We start from the raw sequence: 21,236 nt of genomic DNA on the forward strand, positions 1-21,236 counted from the left end.
ATTTTTTGAGTGTTAATACCTTCCTTTTTCCTATTTAATTACATAAATTTTGACAATCACATATGGTCCCATAAGAACTACCATCATGCCAAAGGTACTAAACATTTGCATTAGTCACAAATTCCTTCGTGACCCTTCCCTAACCCTTGGAAACCACTTATAAGCTCCTTCTTTCTATAAATATATCTATTCTATAGTGTAATAGAAAAGAAATCACACAGTATGTAACCTTTTGAGTCAGTTTAATTTGCCTCAGCATAAAGCTTTTGAGATTCATCCCACATTTTTGAACTTATTAGTAACTTATTCCTTCTACTGCTGGTTAGTATTCTATTCTATACTAGCTAATAAACATTTTGATTGTTTTCAGTCCTGGAGAATACTGAAAAAAAGCTTTTTATAATTTTTTTAAAGATTTATTTATTTTTATTTATTTATGAGAGAGAGAGAGAGAGAGAGAGAGAGAGAGAGAGGCAGAGACACAGGAAGAGGGAGAAGCAGGCTCCATGCAAGGAGCCCGACTTGGGACTCGATCCCGGGACTCCAGGATCGCACCCTGGGCCAAAGGCAGGCGCCAAACCGCTGAACCACCCAGGGATCCCCTGAAAAAAAAGCTTTTATGAACATTTGTATTTATATCAACATATGGTTTCATGTCACTTGAACAAATACCCAGAAGTGGGATGGCTGGGTTGTATGGAAGTGTGTATTTAACTTTATAAGAAACTGCACTGGGGCATCTGGGTGGCTCAGTCAGGTAAGCATCTGACTCTTGATTTCGGCTCAGGTCATGGTCTTAGGGTTTTGAGATCAAGCCCCACATCCAGCTCTGTGCTCAGTGGGGAGTCTGCTCAAGATTCTCCCAGTCCTTCTGCCTCTCCCCCCTGCTTATGCTGTCTCTCAAATAAAAAAAAAATAAAAACTTTAAGAAAGAATATATATTTTTTTAAAAAACTGCACTGATTTTCAACATTGCTGTATCATTTTGTATTCCCAAACCAATGTATGAGACCAAGTTGCTCCATAAATTTACCAGTTTGTTTTGTTTTAAAGATTTATTTAGTTATTTATTTAAGAGCACATTCATGGGGAGGAGGAGACAAGCTGATACCCCAAGGGAAGCACGGCATGGGGATTGATCCCAGGATCACGACTTGACCTGAAATCAAGAGTCAGATACTGAACCAGCTGAGCCACCCAAGTGCCCCAGTTTTTTCTTTTTCTTTTTCATCTTTCTTTTTCTTTTTCTTTTTCTCTTTCTTTCTTTCTTTCTTTCTTTCTTTCTTTCTTCTTTCTTTCTTTCTTTCTTTCTTCGTTCTTTCTTTCTTTCTTCTTTCAGAAGAATTTATTTATTCATTAGAGACACAGAGAGAGAGGCAGAAACATAGGCAGAGGGAGAAGCAAGCTCCCTGCAGGGAGCCTGATGTGGGACTCAATCCCAGGACTCCAGGATCATGCCCTGAGCTGAAGGCAGATGTTCAACCGCTGAGCCACCCAGGCGTCCCCCTAGTTTCTTTTTTAAGTCACTTCAAGTTTATCTAAGGTCTAAGACATATTTATAATGATTTTAATTTGCATTTCTTAATATCTAATGACAATGAGAGTCTTCACATAGTTGTTGTCATCTCCATACTTTCTTTAGTGAATTGCCTGTTCATATCTGTTTTTCCTATTTTGTATGGTTTTATTCGACTTCTAGGTATAGAGCTTTAAAAGTTCTTTATCTATTTTTGATATAAGATCATCATCAGATATGTGTTTGCAAATATTTTCTCCCAGTTTGTTATTTGTCTTTTTATTCTTTCAACTGTGATTTGAGAAGCAAAAGTTTTTAACTCTGAAAACATCCAAACTTTATCAATGTTTATAGATTGTACATTTTGTGTTTACTCAAGACATCTTTGTCTAATAAAGCTGTAGGTTTTGCAGTTAGGTGTGTGATCCATTCTGAAATAATTTTTGTATATAATGTGATGTGTATATCATGTAAGTACATCATTAGGATTGATTTGTATATACATATTCCAGTATTAATTAGTGCAAATAATATTTTTTCTGTGTTGATTTGCATTTACATCTTTATGAAAATCAATTAGCCATATATGTGTGGATCTATTTCTATTTCCGTTATTTTTCATTCATGTATGTGTCTTTTCTTTTGCCAACATTGTACTGATTACCATAGCTTGATCTCAAGGCTTGATATCAATAGTATTGAATTCCTCAATTTTGTTCTTTCAAGAAATTTATTTAGCTCTCCAGATTCTTTCTTTTGAAATATGAATTTTAGAATGAGCTTCTTGATTTCCATTAAAAATCCTACTCAGATTTGATTTGGATTGCATTAAAACTGTAGATCAACCTAATATTTTTAACAATTTTAAGTCTTCCAATCCATGAACATTGTACATTGCTCCATTCACTTAGGCCTTAGACTTCTTCCATCTGTGTTTTGTAGTTGTTAACATATAGATCCTATACAAATACTTATGTTTAGTTTTCCATTTTTGTGAAGGTAGATAGATGCACTTTTCCCTTTTCATCTCACTTAAGCTGAACTCAACACCTTGGACATTATATATAAAACAAACATATGAAGGCTCTGAAAGGCAGAGAGAATGAAGACAAGCTAGGGAACTTGATACCAAGGAACAAGATAGTGGTGAGTTCCTTGGATTTCCTTTTTGACTCACATATCCCAAATACTGAAGAATCCAGCAAATCAGAAATACTAATGGGCATAGACCAAAGGAAAAATAAAATGTCCGAGTAAAGCCAGCTTTCTCTTAAGGACCAGGAGAGAGGCAGCATAGTAAGATAGCAACTACTGCACATTAGCCAACTACCATGGGGGTGGGAAACTGGGAGCCCATTCCCAGCCGCACCAACAAAAGTAGTGTGATGAGGGAAAAAGAAGACACAAATTACCAAAATCAGGAATTAGAGGACATCAATACAGGCCTCACAGACACATGGAAGATACTAAGGAAATACTAGAAACAACTCTACACACATAAATCTGACAATTAAAATGAAGCAGATGTATTTCTTGAAAAAGAGAAAATACAGAACATGAAGAATATATTTTAATAACTTTATAATTAATCAGGAATTTGAAGTCATAATTTATTTATTTTATTTTTTTTAAAGATTTTATTTGTTTATTCATGAAAGACACACACACACACAGAGGCAGAGACATAGGCAGCAAGAGAAGCAGGCTCCACTCAGGGAGCCGGATGTGGGACTCATCCCAGGACTCCAGGATCACGCCCTGGGCAGAAGGCAGGTGCTCTATCACTGAGCCACCAGGCGTCCCTTGAAGTCAGAATTTAAAAACTCCTAATAGAATCTCCGGATTGATATGGTTTCACTGAAGAATTTTACCAAATGTTTAAAAAACAACTGTACAGTAGTCTTTCACCATCTCTTCAAGAAAATGCAAGAGATACTTCCTAATTCATTTTATGAAACTAGAATTACCCTGATACCAAAACCAGACCAGCACAGCCCCAAACTGGAAAACTGCAGACTAATATGTTCACATATATAGGTGCAGATTTAAAAAAAAATGTTTTATTTATTCATGAGAGATACAGAGAGAGAGGCAAGTATTCTTAATGAACTAGGGGTGATGGAAGGGGAGGAGGGCGGGGGGGTGGGGGTGAATGGGTGATGGGCACTGAGGGGGGCACTTGACGGGATGAGCACTGGGTGTTATTCTGTATGTTGGTAAATTGAACACCAATAAAAATAAATTTATTATTAAAAAAACAAATAAGATTCTCCAGTATGCAAAAAGAATTAGTCAATATCCAAATTAGATTTATTCCAGTGATGCAAGGTTTTACAATATTTGAAAATACATCACTTCATTCCACCATAATAATACGCTACAGAGGAAAAATCATATGATCATATCGACTAATGCAAACACCCACAAAAAGCATCAGAAAAAAAGTTCAACATACATTTATAAAATCTCTCAGAAAAGTAGACATATAGAAGAATTTCAGTTTTATTAAAAACAATACCAACTTTTAGCTAATATCATACTTAAAGGTAAAAAATTGAAAGCTTTCCCCCTAAGACTTCCCCTCTAAAGACTCTCCACTTAGTACTGGAAGTTCCAGTGAGCATGATGAGGTAGGAAAAGCAAATAAACAGCATACAGATTAGAGAAGAAAACAGGGCACGGTTGTCTATGTAGACATCAAAAATAATGTTTGCAAAAAGATTTTAAATTTAACTGGAAGGGTTTAATAACTTAATACTAAGTGAAATAAGAAGAACATTTTCTTATGTGTATATACATATACACAAGTGTTAACTTTGTTAAATATTTTTCCTCTTGACATTTTCTGGTACTAATTATTTTTCATATAACTAGAAAAAAAAGTTTTAAAATGCATGAAGATTCTAGTCACTGTATTCTGCTTTTAATTCCTGACTTTATTTATTTATTTTTTTTGGTATCCGTATTCCTTATCAAATCATAAGTATCTTTATCACAGTTGTGCTAAGCAGTAGAAGGATAAGACCAATTTAGAAACAGTAACTGGTCATCTAGAAGCATTTATTCCAACAAACATATTAGGGATATCAGTCATTTTAATATGTCCTGGGAAATAAAAATAAATGAGATGGAAATTGCTCTTGAGGAGTTCACTGTATATTAGGGAAATAAATACTCTGTTACAAGCTAGACAATAATTTAGTTTTGGAGTAATAAAGGTTTAAACAAAGTGCTAAGCAAAGTTGAGGAGAGAGACATAAATTCTAATTGTAAAGATTGGAAATTTCAAAAAGGAGAAAGTGTGAAAGCTATACTTTTATACATAAACGGCATTTGGTATGTGAACATCTAACGATTATGGTGAGCAATGGTAGTATATGACATTAAGTGTTGATAATGACACAGATACTATTTGTTTTATTTAAAAAAAATTTTAAATAATAAATTTATTTTTATTGGTGTTCAATTTGCCAACATACAGACTAACACCCAGTTCTCATCCCGTCAAGTGCCCCCCTCAGTTCCTGTCACCCATTCACCCCCACTCCCCGCCCTCCTCCCCTTCCACCACCCCTAGTTTGTTTCCCAGAGTTAGGAGTCTTTATGTTCTGTCTCCCTTTCTGATATTTCCTACCCATTTCTTCTCCCTTCCCTTCTATTCCCTTTCACTATTATTTATATTCCCCAAATGAATGAGAACATGCACTGTTTGTCCTTCTCCGATTGACTTACTTCACTCAGCATAATACCCTCCAGTTCCATCCACGTTGAAGCAAATGGTGGGTATTTGTCGTTTCTAATGGCTGAGTAATATTCCATTGTATACATAGACCACATCTTCTTTATCCATTCATCTTTCGATGGACACCAAGGCTCCTTCCACAGTTTGGCTATTGTGGACATTGCTGCTAGAGACATTGGGGCGCAGGTGTCCCGGCGTTTCATTGCATCTGTATCTTTGGGGTAAGTCCCCAACAGTGCAATTGCTGGGTCGTAGGGCAGGTCTATTTTTAACTCTTTGAGGAACCTCCACACAGTTTTCCAGAGTGGCTGCACCAGTTCACATTCCCACCAACAGTGTAAGAGGGTTCCCTTTTCTCCGCATCCTCTCCAACATTTGTGGTTTCCCGCCTTGTTAATTTTCCCCATTCTCACTGGTGTGAGGTGGTATCTCATTGTGGTTTTGATTTGTATTTCCCTGATAGCCAGTGATGCAGAGCATTTTCTCATGTGCGTGTTGGCCATGTCTATGTCTTCCTCTGTGAGATTTCTCTTCATGTCTTTTGCCCATTTCATGATTGGATTGTTTGTTTCTATGGTGTTGAGTTTAATAAGTTCTTTATAGATCTTGGAAACTAGCCCTTTATCTGATACGTCATTTGCAAATATCTTCTCCCATTCTGTAGGTTGTCTTTTAGTTTTGTTGACTGTATAAGAACATATAAGAACATATAAGAACATTGCATATGTGTATGTTATGTCCACACTTCACAGGCTTTGGTTTATATATTATGGAGCTTAATATCCAAATTATAGTCTAAAAATAATTCCTTTTATGGATAGAGAGCTTTATAGTTTTCCAAGGGCTTTTCATGCCTTCCATGTCTCACAGAAACTCTGAGAGCCAAGTTCTGGCAGGTGCTCTATCTGCACATAATAGTCAAGGAAATTGCATCTTAGAAGGACCATGTGACTTAATTAAGGGAAGACGCAAGATCTCAAACTCCAATCTTCCATTTCTGAGATTTTTTTTTCCTCCTGGAAATGCATGGAATTTTCTCTGTTCATTATTTTTGTTTGTTTTGGGGTTACATGCATCTGTACCCGTAGCAGCTCATCTTCCTTCTCAATTATGTCTAGCTTAACTGATATTAAAATGAGTGTTCAGAAAGCACATATCAAATCAGAGCTAAGTTAAGTAATCAAGACCTGTTCTACGTGGTAGCCAGAAGTGTTCTGGAATCTAAAGCTAGCCAGAAAAAATCCACAAGATAAGTTACACACATGCAGAAAATCAGGAAATGAATCTTGTCTCCATAAAGAATGTGAGTATCCATAAATTACCTTTCCCTCATGATCCTGTATACAATATAGTTTTATAAGCATATCCTGAAGGCATATAATTCTAAGTCTACCTCAGGCTCATTTATTCATTCATTTATTTGAAATTGGCTCATTCATCTATTTCCCTAGAATGATCTACTTCCCTTTGGAGAGATCATAGTCCAGTGGCAGAGATGGACTATAGATAAAATAAATAGTTATAGAGTGCAATACCTGTTAGATGATCGAGAGAGAGTGTGACACAGAAGAGGGTGAAGATATTGTTCAGATGAAAGTCTTCTCTGCCTGGAGACAATCCAGACTGAAACCTGACAGATGAAAGGAACCTGGGTAGAAAAGAAGAGGAACATTCCAGATAGGTAGAAGAGCAGGTAGAGAGCCCTGACACAGCAAAGAGCATCTTAGCTTTTCATTGTACATCATAGTGTTGGTTCAGGATCTTGGGACAGGAGGAGAGAAAGACCTTTCCCACTTCCAATCCAGAGGCAAATTAATCATAGGAATAGTGAGTCCGGTGATTCCTCTGATTTACTTCCTATTTCATCTCCCTGTGTGCCTGCAGATTACATTCTTTGGGAAAGTAGTCCATACTCATCCATTCTTCCAAACACTTAGACAGTACACAGCTATTTGCAGTTACATAACTTTGAGCTATAAAATACAAAGGCACGCTTGAGAAAAAAACTGGGTGTTCCCCACGTTTTTCATAAATTAATTCAGTTTCAAAAACCTTGAGGAAACTTTCTATTGAAAAGAGTAAAAGAAAAATATTTCTTCCATATTAAAGCAATTTCATGTTGCATCTTTTCAGTTAAATTGTCTTTTATCAGGCTCCTTTAAGAGCAGTAAAAATCTGTAAGGGTGCTGACCCTCTTATCTTTAATGGCATGCAAGTCAAGACATCCCAGGACATAGTTTTCCTTCAAAGTCAGTTTCCTGGGACATGGAACATCAAAACAACTGAGAAGTTCACAAATATAATCTCCTCACATAAGTTCTCACAAGATTTCCTCTGTTAAGCCAAAAGAAGCATACTAAGTATTGCAAAGTTCATTTTTAAGATGTTATATGCATGGTTCACAAGACACCATTATCCAAGTCATTTACTCAACTGGATTTCATTTCTAAATAAAGTGAAAATAGGAGACAATTAGAAACTACAAATCTCAGTACTGAACTTGATTATAATAGGGTGCCATTTTAAACTTCTGCTTCCTGAAGAGATTTATTATATTCAGTTTCATTACTTATCTATTGGAGCCATTTGTAACACTTCAGACTTGCCTGACCAGGAAGGCCATTCTAATAGTTGTATATCCAAACTTAAGAGAGTCAGCGATCTGTCACCCTCCTGCTGAGTTTAATCATATTCACTTCAGGAAACTATTTGCCTTGGGACTGTTCAGTCTCTTGTGGTGCTATAATTTATTATTTGAGGGAAAGTACCCATTTATACACTGCCAGCAAATCCTCCAGGAAAAAAAATGATAAATATCACAATGTTTCCAAGCCTAAATCAACATTTTATCATTTAAACATGTCACATTTCTGTAATACAGGACAAAGCAAAATAAGAAGGAAAAAAATAGCAAAACCCTAGATATGAAACATAAATTCTATGTATATTTAAGATATTATAGAAAACACTCAATTCTGTTCACTTGATCTTAACAACAATCTCACAAAGTAGATATCATTATTCCCAACTTCCAGAAAAAAAAAAAAAAAACAGGCTACAGGAGAGCCAAATGTGGTGTCAAGATTATACTATGAGAAGAAGCCCACAATTATTCCCATTATTCTGAATAGCTTTTCTTTTTTTAATTTTATTTTCATTTTTAAAAAAGATTTTATTTCTTTATTTGAGAGAGAGAGAGAGAGAGTGTGTGTACAAGCGGAGTGAGGGGCAGAGCGACAAGCAGACTCCCTGCTGAGCAAGGAGCTGACACGAGGCTCTATCCCAGGACTCTGGATCATGACCTGAGCTGCAAAGGCAGACACTTAACTGACTGAGCCACCTAGGTACCCCTGCTCCCTTTTTTTCTGAATAGCTTTCAATGCAAATAGGGAAAAATATGCAGAAAGGTTACAAAACAAACATAAAAATGATATATCAACTAGTGTCTAAATGATATTGGTTAAGAGTAAGAATTCACAGAATCTTCATAGATATTCATAGAATTCCATCTGCTTCTCCCTGTCCTAGAGTGAGGAACTTTGACAGAGTTTTGGGGAAGTCCTTTGGTAAATCTTATTCTCAGGGCTGGTGCTAATTTTTTCCCATGGAAGATACCTGCTCAATGGAGACCCTGCCTTGTGTAGGCACAGTGTCCTTAGAAGGCATTTTATTTATCTAATGCTATTAAGTGTCCACCTTAATACTGTAAAAGAACAATTATTTCATTATTTCTCTAGGTCATGGTTCTTTGGGTTGGTTAGGCTCAGCTAGATGGTTCTTCTGCTTCATATGATTTCAGCAAAAGGGGCCATAATCATCTGGGGGTTTATTCAGTTGAAATAACAAGTGGATTGGCAGCTGATGCTGGATCTCAGCTGGAAGTTCATGTGAGATGTCAAGTGGAGTAACTTGGCTTCTCCATGTAACTTGAGCTTCTCACAGTATGGAGACTGGTTCTAAGAGGGATCATTCTGATAACAAGTACTTCAAAAGGAAGCCCTCTTGTGCCTGGACTTAGAATTCCCACTATGCCATTTCCCTGCTTTCTGTTGGCTAGTTTCTATTTAGGAAGAAGAAAATAGGTTCTACCTCTTGATGTGACCATCAGCATGAACATACAGAGGGGAAGAATTGTTGCAGGCCCTCTTTGCACTCAAACTCCCATAAAAGATCACATCTTTGGTATAGTGAAGCTATAGATATGACCATTTAGTAATGCCTCCCCCAAATCTTCCCATTAGGTCAATGTCATATGCAATGAATGTCAAGGTGCATATTAATATATGGTCAAAAATTATTAGAATGAGGTCAAGATTATGGAAGACTTTTTGGAGGAGGTAATGTAAGCTTCATCTGACTGAGATGGTATACAGATTGAACAACTGTAGTGAGGTAACAGTCAGCTTATGTTTATTTAATACAAGCAAACCAGACTGTAATCCATAATAGTGATATTTGCCCAAGTCGATGTTTTGAGCATAGAAAAAGCTGCCTGTGTGTGTGTGTGTGCATGTGTGAGTTTTATTGTAAAGACAAGCTGGAGCAAATCAGACAGACTATATTTTAAGGTTCTGTTCTAAGTAGATTCTTAAAAAGCCCTATGAATCAATTTGGATCAAACTTTAATGGTAACCAAGTAACATATTTGTGACAGATGGTGGAGCAGATGACTGAATATGCATTATGTTGGTTCCTTGCCAAACAATTTTTAAATACACAGCTTGTCGAGTGATTGGAAATGAGTCGTGGATTTATAGAGTACATTATATCCATAATAAAATAACACTAAGAAAGATCTATAGAGGCCAAAAGAGCACCTTGTGTGTGTGTGGGGAGTTCTGGACAATGCAATGTAGCATATATTCTTGCAGCAATTCCATACGGTTATTTAAAAGTCATGGCCAGAGGCTGCAGTGAGCACAGTGTTAGCATTCTGATAAGATGAGACAAAGCTGGAATACCAAGCAGGTGTGAGGCAAGCATGGTCTGAGAAACAGATAGGAAGGCAAAGATAAAGGGGGATGGATAAACAAGGAAATGATTAAAATTACTCAGGGTGGATAGTCTCAAGTAGATTCAATCTCAAAGCTGCTTTAGGAATAGGATGCTTCCTGCACAGAAAGTATAAGAAATTTCTAATTATCTAGGTATTTCAAGTACAATTTTTTTTTAAACAGCTACTCAAAAAGTTCAACCAAATAAGAGATTATTGTTAGAATTATTATTGTTTTGTTAAAGATGAGGATTAGAGAATGACAAATGATATTAAGTGGTAGGAGCACCGTGTTAGTTTTGTGGCTTTCAGTGCAATGCAGATGATCACACACATATACACATTCATTCACACATTACCAGGGAGATGAGGTGGGGGGTCAGTAATTTATCTAAACAGATCTATATAGGGAGATCCATCTGCCTCCTCCAGAACATACAACCACCAGATAATGGCACTCTTACTGTTCCTTCTCCATCCCAATGTCCATCTAGGAACTTCCTCCTCCCTACAAGGTACTGTGCAGGGTGAGAGCAATCAGTCTCTGCGGCTAAAGGCACACATTGGTTTAGCTACCAGTGGAGAGCCTCTGTGTGTCTGGGAAGGTTGAAGGAGATTGCCTTATATTAATCTTCGGATTCACCAGGAGTGCTGTGTCTCTTCCCCAATACAAGTTACATGCTCTTAAATATAGTATGAATCTCAAGGAAAATGAGGGACGAACCCTTCATCCAGCAATACCAGCAACTGGCTACCCACTTAGCTCACAGCTCTGTGCAAATTCCCAGTCTAGTGGGTGGCTGTAAAGTTATGGTTTTATCAACTCTCTCTTTGCAGAACTGCAGGCCTGTTACAGTCATAAAGACAGAAAGATTTGTGCATTTGACAAGATAAGAGTCCAGTCACCTGGGCTGCTGCCACCTATGCACTGGACAGAAGCCCAAAAGCAAGGTCACCTCACTGCTGGACTTGAGCAGTTTGAATGGTTTTATGACCACATGGCCTTTGAGTCTGCTATTTATGGGAAGAGAAGGGGAAAGATCCAGTCTTATGAAAAATACCTTTCATTCTACTCCTCCTGCTCTAGAGGCTCAACGGGGCAAACTATAACACAGGTCCTCCTTGCACCCAGGCCCCACACATAGTCTGCCCATAAAAGAGACAGGCAGGGCACTTTAGCACCCGAGTCCTCAGTGAGGGACTTCTTAGGACTGAACCTCCCTACTCCTAGCTCCCCATTGGGGTCAGCAGCTAGACACAAGCAGCATTCAGGGAGGACAGCAGGGGCATAGAAGGAAAAGGAAGTGAACCCAAATGCTGGACAAGGTTGAGTGCTCCCCACACAGGATTAGCATTTTAATTCAAGATGGGTGACTATGTGAACTGGAAACTCAAGAACTCACACTCACATTGGTAGATTCCATTGGATGGGCCTCCAAAAGCTGACTGATGAGCAAAATGCCCATGAGGAATACCATATAGGAGGGAAGGCATTCTCTTCTCATGGGAGAAAATCTGAGCTCCTGAATAAAGAAGGACCTCACTCTCAGGAATCCCCTCTCAGAAGGAGGTAAGATTATGTCTCCCTTTTGGCAGCTGAGAAAAGCATGGAAAAGGGAAAGGTAACAAGAGTTTCAAGATGCCTGATATTAGTCCTTTTCCTTAGAGAGATCTCCCTGACTCTACAATCTGGAATAACCCATTCCCTATAATCTATAATAACACTCTATCAGATTGTGTTTTCTTCAATGCATTTGTCACTCTATCTGATATACACTTATTTGTTTGTTATTTCCTTCCACCAAATGTAAAAGTCAACAGAATGGTGCTGTTATCTGTTTTTTTCTTTCACTGATACCTCAGTTCCTCAAACAGGACCTGGGACAAAGTCAACATTTTGCAAACATTTTTGCATTTGTTTCCTTTTCATTTTTCCTCTGAATAAATATTTTTATATATTTGCAATTACCTTGCATATATAATTTTTACATTCTTTTCTACTAAGTATTGTACACATTTATTTTCATAGCCACATAACCTTTATAATGATAACTTGAAATGACTGCTTAGTATTCTGAGTGGCACGAGCGTACTGCTATTTCTGGGTATCTAATTTACTTCCAGTTTGTATAGTATTATACCAAAATTTATAATAAACATATAACTTAGTATCCTTTGCATATGATCTTATATTCTCTTAAACCATTACTTTAGAATAAATGAGATGACTAAATAGACAGATTTAAGCATTTTTATGATCCTTGTTACATAGCCACCAATTCCTTTCCCAAAGAGTTATAGCAACTTAACAGATTCAAGACATGATGCAAAGCACTTTCCCATAAAGAATTCCTAACTCAGTAGGTGATTTTCTTTCTTCAGGGTTCATGTCCTCTCAAATATCTCCAACAGTGAGGAGGGCAGACAAACATCTATTGCATTTGTCTATGTGGTAGGCAACTGTGGAGATATATCTCTGGCTGAGAAAGTCCTACAGGCCTGGACTTTCATTATGTATCTACTATTCAGGCCTGTGTTGACTACAAGAAGACTTAGAGTTTATAAAACAAAGTAGGGAAATCATATGAGGCCACATTTCCACAGGCAAAAAATGGCTACCAGAGGACAGGAGAAGATGATTGGAGACAGTTACAAAGAGAACTCCTGGGTTGAGCTGTCCCATATGGCTATATAACTTGGAGAACATTTCCAAGCCAAGAGCTTTTCTAAAAGTTACATGATATCAGAAAGGGAGACAGAACGTAAAGACTTCTAACTCTGGGAAATGAACTAGGGGTGGTAGAAGGGGAGGAGGGCGGGGGGTGGGAGTGAATGGGTGACGGGCACTGGGGGTTATTCTGTATGTTAGTAAATTGAACACCAATAAAAAATAAATTAAAAAAAATAAAAGTTACATGATAGATGTTTTCTCTTTTCTTATCCTATAGTCCATGACTTTCCTTAATCCTGAATGGTATCCCAAGAGGACATCTTGCCAGGCTTCCAAGTCAAGAGTTAACCAAACAAGGGGTAAGTGTTTCCATTTACCATGAACTGAAGGCTTGAAGTTGTCCTGTGAATTTACATTACCTTTCCCCTGGGGGCCATGAAGGGCATCTTATTTATTGGTTTGTTTGTCCTTGGTGCAACAGGGTAGAAAAGCATAATTAGCTCCATTTTTCATGTTTGTTGAAGTGAACTTAGAAAGCCAAAAAAAAAAAAAAATGCCAGCTAGCTAGCTTCTATTCTTGAGTTCTAGTCCAGGATGTATTTTATTACACTTCATTTATTAATTTTATTATAAGATCATTGGTCCTCAAAATTTCCTATTTCTAAACTTCATCACTCTTGTTTAATTGCCTTCCCATGGAGCAAAACAGTGAGTACAACAGTGACTTCTAATATTCAACATTTTGAACAATGCTGAATATTGAATAAACTACAAGTCTCTTCAATTTCATTTAAATTAATTCACAATGAGCTAATTTCTCAGCATAACAATTAGATATGGTTTTGCTTGAATTCCATGCACTTACACTCTTGTCTTTTCACTGATTTTCTTTTGTTCTCTAAGAATATGTCTGATTTTCTAACTTAATATTGATTAAAGTTTAGCCAACATAAAAATACATCTTCTCCAGCCTTCTGGATCCTAAAGTCTGAATATTTTCTTATTTTTCTCTCTTAAGTGTGATTAATTTATCAGTCTTCCCTTCATGCCACATATTAACCATTTAGATAGGATTCAGAGGATGCCTGGGTGGCTCAACAGTTGAGTGTCAGATGCCTTTGGCTCAGGTCGTGATCCTGGGGTCTGGGATCGAGTCCCACATCAGGCTTCCTGCATGGAGCCTGCTTCTCCCATGGCCTATGTCTCTGCCTCTCTCTCTCTTTCGGTGTCTCATGAATAAATAAATGAAATCTTAAAAAAAAAAAATAGGATTCAGAACCAGGCATCAGAGATTTAGAAAACCTGAGAAGTCTTATCTTCTATACTTACTGGCTTTTAAAATTACAAACTGACTATCATATGGAAATATCTTTAACTCTTATTCCCTTTTGCTTATTTTTCCAGGACAGGTTTCAGATATTGATATCGATAAAAGACACTAATTCTCAAAAACACTGAGGAAAAAATATCAAAATACTGGTTTATTACCATTTAAGTTTCTCCTGCTATTTAAGCTGTATGCTGATAATGAGTCCTAATTAAATTTATTTCAGTCATGTCACAGCACAATAAAAAAAAGTCTCCATTACTATACAGTGGCCATGATTATCTGGCTAGAGTCCAGTTTGCCAGAGCAAAGTCAACTAGCTGAAAACAAGAAATGCTTTTGCTTACAGTAGTTTTTACTGGTTTTCAAAATCTTCTCTTCCTTTCCCCTTTACTACCCTTACGCCTTTTGTAGCTTCATAAATTTACTGGCTAAATGACTTTATAGTCATTAAATGACTTTCTATTCATAAGTTGAGACAGAGAGAACTCATTGTTTCCACATGAAAAAATATCAATTTAGTTTTCAAGGAGTCTAAATTAACTCTCAACTCTTAGGAAGGCGCTCACTCTTCCTTAACCATACCTTTCAGTCAGGAACAAATATGTCCAAACAACATAATCTAAACAACAGCTCAGTGAGGAGAAAAAGATCTGAGAACAATGAGTGGAGTCTCAAAAGAGTTGAAAAGAGCCAGCGTTTCCAACCTATTTCCTGACTTCCCTTCTACTCTGAGACATCCCAAGGATGGCAATGGATGGCCAGAAGACAAAACAGGAGAACATTTTAAATTATTCCCTCTCTTGGTCTAATGGGAACTTAATGGCTGGGCTGTGTGAATAGTAGTAAATAAGCAATTTGTAAGAGCTAGAATATTCTATTTTTCCCGGAAGCCATAGAATCAGTTCTATAAAATAATGAACACAGAGCTAAATGTAGTGAAAGGAAACATTTCTGGCACAGTGCATGACTATTCTCTTTAAACTTTCATCCCTAGTTATTGGCATTTCATGTCACCTCTACAAACACATCTGGGAAATAATTCTAGTTTTGGAGTTAGGCTCAGCTGTTGTACTTAGACTATCATTAACTTCTTCATAGTATTCATCAACATTGCATTCCCATGATTGTTTGATGACTCACTGCCTCTCTAGACACAGATCTTTGGGCAAAGAATCATGTTTTGTCATATCCGCTGTCATATCTCCAGTTCTGAGCACCAGTAGGCAAGCCATAAATATTTTTGAATGGATGAATAGGACATTGACTGACTGAATAAATATAGAGTTGAAAGGTCAGCCTAAGTCTGAAAGGTTTCCGTAGAACACATGGAATGCACTGTCATTATTCTGCACACAAATAGGGATGAAGATACATACATACAAAATATTTGTCATCTTCAAGCTCATTTGTAGGGTGTTTGGCAAATATTTGAACCTTCATCAAATGCCTTATCCTTAATCAAAACAAATATTTGTTCTCAAAAGCTTCTTTCCCTGTATGTGTATATATTTTACACAGGTGCATCCAAAAGACCTTTTTATACACAATTTTCCAATTCTGTAACAATTTATTCAGACATTTTAACATGAGAGCACCTGGAGGAATTTTAGATTAAGAGCTCCTCCTTTTCTTCTCCTTTCTTATCCCCACAATATCATAGAACTCATGCTTTGTTCATTGTAAACAGTCTCCAATCTATATTGATCCTGGATTCACATGTTTACTCAGTCTGGAAAAAAAAAAAGCGTTTCTGCACTGCTGATTGCAAATACAAATTAAGCACCAGCTGGGCCTATGAGTCAGTGTTTAAAGATTACTGCAGCCTTATATCATGGCATAATTCCAGTTGTAAGATCAATCATGTGTAATAAATACTCAGCATAAGCTGAAGGTTTTCTCTGAAGAGTTTCAAAAATGAGGACGACAAGTTTTGAGCAAAAATGAAGTTGAAGAAGGCCATCTTTAGCCATCACCACCGATGTTTTAATTTTCCTGATTTTAACAGGCTGTTCATTTTCTAAAGGGTGGTGAAAACACATTGGCTGAATAATAACACCATTTGTCTGACTCACTACAGTCCAAGAGGAACAGTGAAAAGACATTTGAATGCAGAGGAGCTGATGAGAAGCCCTAGCTCTGCTACTTCTTTGCTTGTCTTATGACTCTCAACAACTACTAAACACCTTTGAGCCTAATTTAGCCTATTCCTCTGTCAGAGCCTGAGCCCTGCACCACAACCCCCCTCCCCCGCCACTGGGTAACTGTGAACCAATTACTCAACCTTCTAAGATGATTTTCTTACCCATAAAATGGGGACAGTTACCCCACTCATCTCAGAGTGCCACAGTGAGGATTGAATGGATATTTGTACAGTATTTGAAACAACAGGCTTCAACGGCTATAAATAGCCGTTACTATCATTCCTCTTATATATTCTTTGTGAACAGAACAGCATATATTCTGTTTTTGCATGAGTTCAAAGCACACTAAAATCTAATAATTTAATTCATTTATGTAGGCAAAATTTGGGGTCAGAGATGATTTGCAATTCCCCTTCCCTCTGCTCTATCTGTCCTAAACCTTCATCCAGTATTTTTAGAACCTTGGACCACTATATCAGTCTTATCTATAACAAAGTAACCACTGGGGGCTTAAACAGCAGAAATGTATTGTCCTACAGCTCTGGAGGCTAGAAGTCCAAGATCAAGCTGTCAGCAGGGTTGGCTTCTTCTAAGGGCCTCCCTCCTTGGTGTGCAAATGTCTGATTTCTCACTTTGTCTTCACATGGTCTTTCCTACAAGCATGTCTGTGTCCTAATCTCCCCCTTGTGATGAGGACTCCAGTTATAGTAGATTAGGGTCCAATCGCAAAGACCTCATTTCAACTTAGCCACTTCCTTAGCGACCTTATCTCATGATACGGTTGCCTTCTGAAGTATGCTGAATGTATACATTTAGGGGACACCATTCAGCCCAAAAAACCCACTAACTTCAGTTCAGCTATCAGTCATGAGTCTCTGTTTCAAGTCAGCCCTGGTAAGCATTGAGATCCTTCCCTGTTATTTGTCTCATGGAAGTGGACTAGCATGGAAGGATAAGCTCAACCCATAAGGTGAACGTGGAGGTCCTATCCTGCAAGGATCTATTATTTCCTGCAGCACATTTCAACGACCTGGATCTAAGCACAGAGGAAAGAAAACACAGTAATTAAGTTTACTTTGCCCCAACCAATAGAAGCTGCGTTTCTGCCCCAAACCACCCATCCCTTCAAGGTCAGCTTCCTTCAGACAAGTTTCCAAGACTCAAGAGCCAGGCTTTAGTGTGCCAATGTCAGAAATCTGCTGGGATTTCACATTTTCCACCAGTGGTCCGAAAATGACAAATCCAGCTAATCACACGTAGATGTCAAGGACTTGGCACTTTGCTCTGGGCATTTGTCTGAGAGTCAGCAGATCCCAGGTGAGGTTATTACCCCACATCTGTTCCTTCACTTTCCCAGATGTGGTCTTGGCCTCTACCGTGTCTTGCTACTGCCACCTCCTCCTTGCTGTTCCTTCAGGGATGAGCTGCCTGGGAGCTGTCCTTCATCCCCATCAGGAAGGTGCTGAAACCCTCAGCAGAGTTTCTTGTTGTATTTATCTCTTGGAAAGAGGAAACAGCCCTAAGCTTTATTCTCAGGGGAGCTTTATTCCATCTTTCAGAGCACCTCCATTTCATCATCATCATCATACTCTGAGGATCACTCCTAAAGTACTCAGCCATTTCTGCAGAAACCTGTTTAGCAGTAGCTAGCTCAGTATCATGCAGGTATGTGCATTCTACACGTAGAATTCATTTCAATTCCCTTTCTGGAAAGGAGTGGGATATAGTGAATGAAAAGTGCATAGGCTTTGGGATTCAAAGAACTGATTCAACTTGGGTTCACTCATTTTATTCCTTTTTGGAATAAGTTCTTGGCAAGAGCCTACTATGTGCCCTGTAGCTGTAACTTTGAATAACACTAATACCCTGCACTTCAGTGTTTGATCCACAACATGCACACATAATTACCACCTTGCATAGTTCTTACGAGAATTGAACGGCATCAGGAATGGAAAGACCTTGGCTTACATTGGAGATTCTCAGTAAATATTAATTAATATTATTAATGATGTTGGTGTTATTATTTGGTGCAGATTAGTGGTGAACATCAGCAAATAGACCCATAGCACTTTGTCCTGGACATGCCATTCTATTAGCACTGGCCCTTATCCTCCCTTTCAGCGAGGTCTTCTTTTTTTTCTATGTTTCTTTAAACACTTCTCATTTGTCCATTCAACATACACATTTTGAAGGTCCACTACGCCCCAGGCACAAAGCCAAACCCCAGGGGTACAATAGTGAACAAAAAAGGCATAGCTCCTGCAAGCAAGAGCAGGATGCACTTGCTGAATGTCATGTGGTAAACACAGACATTCAGCAAGTGATTTCAGATGTGGTATACGCTCTGCAGGATATGCAGTGCTCTGGGGACCCTTACCAACAGGACCTATGTGAGTGACATAGGAGCCACTGCCAGGTGACACCTTCGGCTGTCTCATAAAATTAGTTAAGAAAACACCTACAGTCTCCATACTACATACTAACATAGATATGAGTTCAAGGCGGCCTAAGTTGTATTAGCATCTGCGCAGTAAATTCCTTCTGGATATTCCCACGACTTGTGTATATTCTGTCCAGAGTGACAGTGATAGGAAAGGCATGTCCTATCACTCCTGGGAATATATGTGTCGTTGTTTCATGAGACTTGGCTTCCACAAAAGAAATGATAAAGACCTGACATGGCCTTTTATGAGAACATTTTTTCTGAGTCCATTTCTGGCATTATAAGTTTATTTCTGCAGAAGCTTCCTAATGTATACCATGTTAACCCAGCCAGCGTGGAGGTAGAAGATGGGAAAACTGGCTGTGGTTTTCAATATGAGCAATCAAAACAAATGAGAATGAACTCAGACTTCTGCTTCTAGTCCTTCCCATGACCCTTACACATCTAAATTATAGGTTGGATTTGTTTGGTCATGGTTTTATTGGTCCTTGCTTTTGTCTCTCTTCCTCTTTCCTTTTCTTGTTCCTTTACTACTGTTAGAAAGAACTGAGAAGTCAAAATGAGGTTGCAGAGGCAAAGGCAGTGGGTCCATCATGCCCTGACTTCATACTCTCTGGAAGATACATTGCAAAGTTTCACCCACCAGACTGGAGCCATGTACAGTTTCCTCCAGTCATCCAGTTAGGGAGCCAGATCTCTCCAAGGAGAAATAGGAAACAATCAGCACCAAGTAATTGTAGGATAGTAGCTGTGCATGGTGATAAGAGGGTGAGAATGTAAAGCACATAAGTCAAATGAAAACATAAATGGATAAAGCAGCTTACATACTTTGCTTATGTGGCTTAAGATTCTCTTGGACATGTAGGGCAGCAGATCTTCCAAGAGGTGCCAAAAAGAGTTATTTTTTTGCACACTATCATCTTTATCTGATAACAGATACAGTGGATCTTCTTGACAACTAAGATCAGATGGTATTCATTGAATAGCTATAAACCTATTTGGTAAAACAAAACCATAATGATGAAAAAAAAAGTTTTCTTTTTATTATACAGTTAATGTATTTGAAAATTCTAAATATATTTAAGAAAGTTTGAAAATATAAAATATAGTGATGCAAGAAGAATAGCAATATATATGAATGTATAAACTCGCATGCATTTATTGGCATCTCTCATGTTTTTTTTTTTAATGATTGAATAAAGGTCCTTTGTATGGAAGTAACAAAATTTAATTATCCAACCTTGTACATTCAATTATAACTTTTCTCCATTATAATTAAGGCTGCAATAACTACTGCTTCGGTGAACAGCCTTTAGTTGTACATTGTACAGTTCTGATTATTTCTAATGACATTTTAAAAAAAGATTTATTTATTTATTTGAGAGAGAGAGAGAGAGCGTGCATGCATGAGCAGGGGGAGGGACAGCAGGAGTGGGAGAGAGAATCTCAGGCCCACTTCCCATGAGCATGAAGTCTGCCTGACATGAGGCTTGATCCTGGGACCCTGAGATCATGACCTAGCTGAAACCAAGAGCCGACTGCTACACCAACTGAGCCACCCAGGTGCCCCTGCTCTGATTATTTCTTAGGATACTTTTCTAAAAGTGGAATTGCTGGGTCAAACATATATACATTTGAATCGTTCTTAATTACTGGCAAATTTCCCTGCAGTGAGGTACTTCTTTCCCCTCTTAGCCACACAGTCAATGAGACTCCACATTTCCTGGGGACATGTTCTCAATAAAATGGTGATTTCCATTTTATTTCTTATTTCTTATGCACACACACACACACACACACACACACACACACAGAGTCACTCTTACTCACTTTCCCCTGCTAGTTTGCTATCCTATCCCTTCCCGGACTGCTGCTTGCAATTCTTCCCACCTAATTCTCTGTGTGTGGTCTAATGCAGCTGGCCCTTTTCTGTGCAGACACTTTATTCTTTATCAGGGAGGAATGCCATGCTTCATCTGACCCTGACTTGACAGCTCTGAGGTTTGGCAATAAACTCTTTTTATCTTGCTTATCAGATCTGAAGGTCAGAGGTAAGCCTGCAAATCCAAGTGCTATTTTTGACACAGAAAGCCAAACATTCCCCGTTCATCAGAAACATCACAAACCTTCTTTGTTCTCTTTTACTAAATGGACTTCTGGGAACCCTTGATTTATTGTATTCTTCTCTGGGTCCTGTGTAATGACCTGCTACTATGTGATAAGGGAAAGATTGATTTTGCTTTCCTCTTGTAAAAGAAACATAACTTCCCTATTTGAAAGAGCATCCATTCTAAGAGCTGTGAACTGTGGTACCTCCCAGCACCAGCCCTCTTTGACCTTGGCATCAATTAGCAAAAGTACTTCTGAGGTCATGGCCTCTTGTCCTCCACCACAGCAGTA

Source organism: Canis lupus, chromosome 5 (assembly GCF_011100685.1).
Source record: "Canis lupus familiaris isolate Mischka breed German Shepherd chromosome 5, alternate assembly UU_Cfam_GSD_1.0, whole genome shotgun sequence".
Taxonomy (NCBI): Eukaryota; Metazoa; Chordata; class Mammalia; order Carnivora; family Canidae; genus Canis; species Canis lupus.